An 8,062-nucleotide genomic window follows, 5' to 3' on the forward strand; every position below is an offset into this window, starting at 1 on the left:
AGAACAAAGCATCATTTCTCAAAGAATATGCAAGTTATCAAAGGTATTATCATTTAGTACACTCAGTGATAATTGCTCAACTTATTGTGCAAAACTGGCCTTTATAAACAAATAAATTATGATATAAAACTGTACAAGTACCATTTAAAAAGAAAGAATCATCCAAATGTCTCCAAGGACATTCATACTATAAATGGTTTCCACTAGCTAGTAGTCAAACTTATTTAATAATAATGTTACTATTATTCTTTCTTGGGTCTTTTTTTTTTCTAATACCGATGGCCAAGAGTCACTAAGTATTTATTCTAAGGTTAACATTGAATTTTCAGTGTAGGTGCTAACCACTAGCATTTGTTGATTAACATGGTCTTGTATTTGGCTCGCTGGAATTTTTCTGGAAAGTGGACAAAACAGGTAGGTTGCAGCTGGTTCCAAGAAAGGGTACAGACCTAGGAAGACTAAGAAGACTTGCATAAGGCCGGTTTTCCTAGTTTAGAAAGGTAGTTTTAAGGGTTTCCTAAGTGTACAAGGTTTAGAATTAGGTAATTAGGCTTATTCCCTAATTCAAGTAGGAATAGGTTTCCTAGTTGTATTTTTACTTGTAAGTTGCAGCCTATACCTTATAAATAGGTTGCAGCAAGCCTTGTTAAGGGTGTGTGGGAAAAACACCAAAGGGTAACAAGAAGGGAAAAGCCAAGGGTGAGAGGTGAGTTTCTCAAGTCTTCAAAAGTTATGAAGAAAGGCAGAAACTAGGGGTGGGTATTAAGACCGAAAATACCGAAATCATACCGTTTCGTGTCATTCCATATCGTTTGGTCTCATTCCATTTTTCTGTTTTCAAACCTCGTACTGTACCGATCTCAAACGGAATGGGATCGGTCCTGAATGTTCAATACCGAGATGGTCCCGTCCCGTACCGATTAATTAAAATTTAATTAAAAATTTATTTATTTCATTTAATGACCCCAAATAACACTAAGCCCAATCTATTTTTTAACTTGTTTTCATAGCCCAATTCTTCCCAAGTAACACTACTACTAGACAGCCGAATTTGACAAGCAAATAAGGAACATATATGATAGGCTTTTGAACTCCTATTTTCATAATCTTTGCTACTTATTTTGACTTCCATTTATTCACAACTAATCAATGCATGTCTAGTATTTTGTGTAGTTGTACACTGCAAAGCAGTCAACCAGTCAATTGAATTTTTTTTTTGTCTAGGATCGGGATGGTACCGAACCCATACCGAACCAGTTGGTACGGGATGAGATGGTACCATAATCCCAAAACCCCCATCCCATCCCGTACCGATCCCGAACTCAAATCATGAGATGGGAACGAGATAAGGTAAATCCCTTCCCCCACCATCCCGTGCCCACCCCTAGCAGAAACTCAAGAGTGAAAGGGAAAAAACAAGAAGCTGCGGGTAGAGGGTTAATTTTAGGGTTTCAATAAGTTCTTGTAATATATTTCTAATCTTTATAGTGCAACTGTGATTCTCTAAAGATCACACGAGGACGTAGGCAAAGTTAGCCGAACCTTGATAACAAATCTTGGTGTTCCTATGTGTGTTTGCTTTTGCTGGTATTTTTGTGTAGTTTGCTAAATCTGTCTAACTTTAGAATATATCAAGGAAAAGATCACAAGGGTTTAATTCACTACAATTGGTATCAGAGTTTAGGCTTGAAGGTTTTCTGCGATGTCTAGAGGAGGAAGAAACATGGACTTAGGGGATCTAAGGCCTACTTTGAAGCCATATGATGGCAAGGATGATTTTACAGATTGGCAACAGATGATGAAGAATGTGCTGGTGCAGCAGGATCTGGATGATGCACTTCTTGGTGAGAAGCCGACAACCATGCAAGAAGGCGCATGGAACAAGGTTCTAAAGAAGGCCAAGAGTTCAATAGAGATCCACCTCACAGGATCTGTGAGGTCTCACATCACGGAAGAGATGTCAGCAAAAGAAGCATGAGATAAGTTGGAGAATGTTTACATGAGCAAAACTGTGTCCAATAAACTCTTCTTAAAGGATGAACTATTTGGGCTTTGACTAGAAGAAGAAGAAGATGTTGCAGATCATGTATGCAAGTTTCAGAACTGCATAGCAAATCTCCAAAAGGTCGAAGAAGTTTACAAGGATGATGATAAGACTATCATACTGCTGAGATCCCTGCCACCTACTTTCAAGCACTTCTAAACTACTTTAATGTTTAGAAAGGAGACTCTAAAACTTGATGACGTTGTGCAAGCGCTCCAATCATATGCCAAGCTAGATGACTTAACCAAAGGCACTCAGTCACAAGGCCTTTATGTTAAAGGCAAAGAGAAGGGTCAGTTGAAGGGAAGGAGTGGAAAATCTGGTAAAAAGGGGAAGTCTAAATCCAACAGATCCGAGGACTAATCTGGTTGCTTCAAGTGTGGTTCACTAGACCACTCGAAAAGGGATTGCCAGATATGGCTGGAGAAGAAGAAGAAAAGGGCTGAAAACTCAAGTTCAACCAATGTCGTGGTTGACGACGATGATGAGCTTTTGGCGGTATCTTCAGGTATTTCTACTCCTCAAACTTGGTATTTGGACTCCGGATGCAGTTTTCATATGTGTGCAAACAAGGATTGGTTTTATACATATGAAGAAACAAATTGTGGCAAAGTTGTGTTGGGGGATAACTTTGTGTGCAATATTCATGGTGTTGGCACAATCAAGGTGAAGATGCAAGATGAAATTGTTAGGTTGCTAGGTAATGTACGGTATGTTCCTACATTAAAAAGAAATCTTATTTCTCTAGAGAGGAATGGGTATGCATTCAAGTCTTGAGCAGGGAAGCTCAAAGTCACAAAAGGGTCAAGTGTGATTATGAGAGGAGTTATGCAATCTAATAATCTCTACAAGCTTTTCGGGGTTACAGTGATAGGTGGAGCAGCTGTGTCTACCAAAGAGAGCTTGAAATTTGAGCTCAAGGAGCATTGTGACAAGGGAGAGCAAGGGAATCTCACAAAGGAGCCCCATCGAATAAGTGCTACGGCTAAAGAAGAAGAAGTACCAAGCCATTATTGTTGCTTGGTTAATTATTCATTAAAGATTGACTTCAAGGATGCAGCAAGGGAAGTCAAGAAAGATGAGGAAGGATTGATTGTTGATATGGAAGATGAAACCGTAAAAACAACCAAGGTGATTATGAAAGAAATTCTAGTTGAAGTGAAGACCAATTCCAAGCTGGTGGAACATGACACAAGGGTTGAAGAGATTGGTTAGCAACAAAAATCAACAAAGGTTCAAGAACAGGTGGAGCCAAGGAGGACAAGGCAGTTCAGGACCAAAAGTACCATTAAGCTAATTCACAAGTCTTGGTGGGAAAAGGACAAAGTTTACTATGGGATTAGTAAGACAAATCCGACTACATTCAAGAGGGCTTGTGAGAGCAAGGAATGGGAACATTGGATGAGTGTTAGGTTGTCTCTACAAAGAAACTTCAGTTGGAAGTTAGTTCCTAAATCCAAGGAGAAAATTGGCTATGAATGGGTTTATGGGACAAAAGGTGAAAAGAATCTTGGGGCTGTAGAAAAGATTCAAAGTACAAAGGGGAAGTTCAAACTTGGTTTGAGCTTGCTCAATCTTTCAAGTTACTAAAGATTGAGGTGGAGCACCTCCTCACTTGAGGTGCGTTGAGGCAAGAAGTTTATTGCCAAGGTGAAGGGTTCTTGGAGGTTTGTTTCAAGGTTACTTCAAGAATGACAAGATATCTCGAAGGTGGAGCATTCATGACTTTGGTTCCAACTCACCAAGGTGGAGATTGTTGTGTTTGGCTCGCCGAAATTTTTTTGGAAAGTGGACAAAACAGGTAAGTTGCAACTGGTTCCAGGAAAGGGTACAAACATAGGAAGACTAAGAAGACTTGCACAAGGTTTTCCTAGTTTAGAAAGGTAGTTCTAAGGGTTTCTTGAGTGTACAAGGTTTAGAATTAGGTAATTAGGTTTATTCCCTAATTCTAGTAGGAATTGGTTTTCTAGTTGTAGTTTTACTTGTAAGCTGCAGCCTATACTTATAAATAGGTTGCAGCAAGCCTTGTTAAGCGTGTGTGGGAAAAACACCAAAGGGTAACAAGAAGGGAAAAGCCAAGGGTGAGAGGTGAGTTTCTCATGTCTTCATAAGTTATAAAGAAAGGCAGAAACTCAAGAGTGAAAGGGAGACAAACAAGAAGCTGCAGGTAGAGGGTTAGTTTTAGGGTTTCAATAAGTTCTTGTAATCCATTTCTAATCTTTATAGTGCAGCTGTGATTTTCTAAGGATCACAGGAGGACATAGGCAAAGTTAACCGAACCTTGATAACAAATCTTGGTGTTCTTGTGTGTGTTTGCTTTTGCTGGTATTTCTGTGTGGTTTGCTAAATCTGTCTAACTCTAGAATACATCAAGGAAAAGATCACCGGGGTTTAATTCACTACACATGGCTCATGTTGTAGCCAACAAAGAGGTACCCTTGAGTTTTTTTTTTTTTTTTGGTTAATAAATCAAATGTGTGTTTTTGTGTTGTGTACCTATTAATCTATAATGTGAAGCTAAAAGAATTTGGTCAACTTAGTGAAGCAAGGGCCTATTATATATCTGCTTTCAAATTTAAATCTTGTGTAAAGTACAATGTGGCCGGTTGAATATTAATTAAATTATCCTATACATACTTTGGGTGCAGGATCACTCTTATGATGAGAATAATGATGCTCAGAAAACTAGTTTTGATTTGGGTGCATTTGTTGGGGATTAGACTGTTGAGGAGGATGCAAGCATGTATGTTTTTCTTTTTTCTTTGTGCTTGTTGAAATATTGAAATCACATATGCAATATTGGCTGCATGCACAGACAATATGGTGTTTACATGTGTTGTCATAAAGAAGCCTCAACAACAATTAAATGATAACTTTTTCTTTTTAATTTGTTTATAGAAATTAAGAGGAGAGGTCTATGGGTGTAAATTAAATTGCATACTTAAAATAGATGTCTGAATCCACATGTTATGCTAAGTATGTTGATGACAAACAAAATAAGTTTTATACCATTGCAATTTATAATCTGAACATATATATTATCTTGACAAGTAATTCTATTATAACTTTTCCCCCCCTCCTAGTGATAATATATCATTGGAAGGACTACAACAAGAACTGGAAGTATGTAAAAATGATATGTAAGTAATATATTTAATTTTCTATGCAATTCTCACTTGTTCTAGTTGTCTTTAGTAGGTTTGTATGAGAAAATCAATTAATGCTTTGCATTGAGGTAATCATCTTGATTATTAGCAAGTTCCTTTGAAATTGAAGTGTTCACTTTTTTGAGTATGTTTGACATTGTGGTGTTGGTTTAGAGAAGGTTTTTTGTATGGGGACAAATAGTTTTTGTTTAATTATAGAGGGCATGGTGCTGGTTTATGACTTTGTAATCCTGTGTTTGGAACACTGCTGAAATACCTACTATGTAAATGTTTAAGTTACATTAATATCAATAAGCACATTTGTTCATTGTTCCTTAGCTACTTAATTATCCAGATTATATTCCAAATAGTCTATAATGTTGAATTTATTGTATAGCATCCAACGTATTTCAAATTACTTGGAATTGTTAATTGATGGAGCAAGGCAGCGTAATTAATATCACGATTATATATCAGACCTGATATTGATACCATGGTCATATATCGTGACAATGAAGCTACGATTATGTATCAGACCTTATATTGATACCATGGTCATATATTGTGATATTGATATTGATACCATGGTCATATACCATGGTCATATATTCCTGATATTATGTATCAGACCTGATATTGATGGAGCTAGGACGTGACATTCTTAACATACATTAGACATTCCTAATGGTCTCTTACACTTATAGCCGCCCTTCGTGCCTGTTGTACGAACGTCACTCGGCCGTGCACGTGAAACATCTTAATGAGGAATTTCTTGGGATCAAGCTTACCTTTATTATAAATATGAGGTTCAGAAAGAAAAGAGGGGACCTTCAAAATTTAACCCAAAGCCCTATCAAATTCTCTTCAAAATTCTAGATCTAAACAAGTTTATTTTTACAAATTTTAGCAATTTACCTTTCGAAAGAACTTGTATTTACATTTTCATTACATTTCCTTCACTTGTTGTTAGCTTTGCTAGGGTTTCCTTAAGCTTTAGTACTGATTTAGTGTTCTTGTTAGAATACAATATTTATTCACTACTCTCCTTTTTGTCCCTATACTTTATGCAACCATGACTAGGTTCGTAGTGAGAACTACAATCACTTACCAGCCTAAAATCAAGTTTACTTTTAATTAAGGTGTTTGCTTTTACTTAAGTCCATTTCATCAAGCCTACTGTGAGAACCTTCGAGTTTTCGATACCATCACCATTGCACTTGACTAGTGAAGTCCTAACCAGACTACGCAAGAAAAGAGCCTAGGCCTTCCTTCTCGATTGTCACTCCCCAGTCCTCGGACACATGACAACGACACATACTCTAAAGATCCCAAGAGTACAACACTAATCCTTTAGTGTCCAAATCCCAAGTCCCTTAAAATACGTTAAGCCTTTTTGTTTGGGTTGGACCAGAGATAAATCAGCAGGGAAAATAAGAAGATCACCACATTAAATTAAATCAAATGTTTAAAATAAAACCAACCCCTTGAGGTTATTATTTTTTTTTTTTGGCCACTAACCCCTTGAGGTTAGATATAAAAGAAACCATGAAAAAACTATTTTTAAAATTATTAATGAGCCAAAGTAAATATAGTAATGATTTCAACATCAAATATACACAATCGGAAACAAGGTTTGTCATCCTGGAATGCCCACTGCCATGCCCTTTCCACATTGCCTCCTCAGGTTTACCTACATCCAAAATCTGTGTTAAGGTGAGCATCATATACGTTCATCACTCAGTAGGGTGCCATGCATGCACACCCCTGACAGGTTTTCATGCCGCCACTATGTTTTTATAAAAATAGTGTTTGGTGTTTTGAAAACTTTCCCACATAATCAAGCAGTCAAGCATAACCTTGGGAACTTCGTTCATGAAATTAATGCCTAGGTTATCCCACCACAAAACAGTGATCACAATAATTCATAGAATCTCACATTTAGCATAACAAATATTCAATGCTGATATATAACCATTATTTGCCACTTGAGGGATGTGAAGTGCCTAAGTTGCTAGAAAGTGGATTTTAAGAAAACATTAGCAGAAGCACAAATTAGCATGTTATAAAACTTTTCTGACAACATTATATCCAATTGAAGGGAAATCATATCTAGGGTTTTAAAACTTTTTATGAAATTCCCTTGAGAAAGACCAATATCATAGTTGATAGAATATGGAAAATCAAAGATTAAAGTGAGAGAGGTGCAGAATATACCCTTGAAGACCGAAGGGGCAAGCCCTTATGTCACTCGTGGGGGTATCCTCTCCCTTGTGGTTTCGACCAAGGTGGGAAGTCCAGCTTTTCCTCCTCCTCTTGCACCCAAAACTTGGTTCCTATCTCCTAATTAGATCACTCAAAGGATTAACACACTAAGTGACCACCTAGAGATGAGATTCTAAAGGAGAAACTAGCTAAAATGATCTCTCCTTTAGGACAAGGAACCAAAAGGGCTGTGACTTGAATGGTGAACCCTAGGCTTATCTCATGAGCACCATTCATCTAGCTCTATAAGGCTTTTGGTGAGGAAGATAGTTCTCTTGAGAGAAAGAGAGAAACCTTTTGGGTTAGGGTTCTAGAGAGAGTTGAGAGAGATAAGAGAGAGATGAGAGTTGTGTTGTGTGAACCACACAAAAGCAAGGAGCACCTCAACCCCTGCATGTGCCGAACCCCTTCAAGGCTCACATGTGATGGGTGATGTCACATACATAACATCACCATCCACTCACATCTCATCCTCTCATTCCTTATCCTATCCACGACCCTTAGATTAAATAGGATATTTCATCTCATCCCTTGGATGAGATTTCCTCTCAATAAAAAACACTATCCTCTCACCAACCTTTCCCACCATTTTTAAGTCACATGTGACTAC

The 8,062-nt window shown here is 37.6% G+C and overlaps 1 long non-coding RNA gene across 1 annotated transcript; it reads right to left on the minus strand.

Annotated features, from left to right (window-relative positions):
- Positions 1–6,738: 6,738 nt before the first annotated feature.
- LOC147286179 (uncharacterized) lies at positions 6,739–7,804 on the minus strand. Its single transcript, XR_015122057.1, has 2 exons — positions 7,405–7,804; positions 6,739–6,880 (listed from the first exon to the last, which is right to left on the minus strand). It is a non-coding gene; the product is annotated as an uncharacterized LOC147286179 (long non-coding RNA).
- Between the last annotated feature and the right edge of the window lie 258 nt (positions 7,805–8,062).

Source organism: Dryas octopetala, chromosome 4 (assembly GCF_963921425.1).
Source record: "Dryas octopetala chromosome 4, drDryOcto1.1, whole genome shotgun sequence".
Classification (NCBI taxonomy): Eukaryota; Viridiplantae; Streptophyta; class Magnoliopsida; order Rosales; family Rosaceae; genus Dryas; species Dryas octopetala.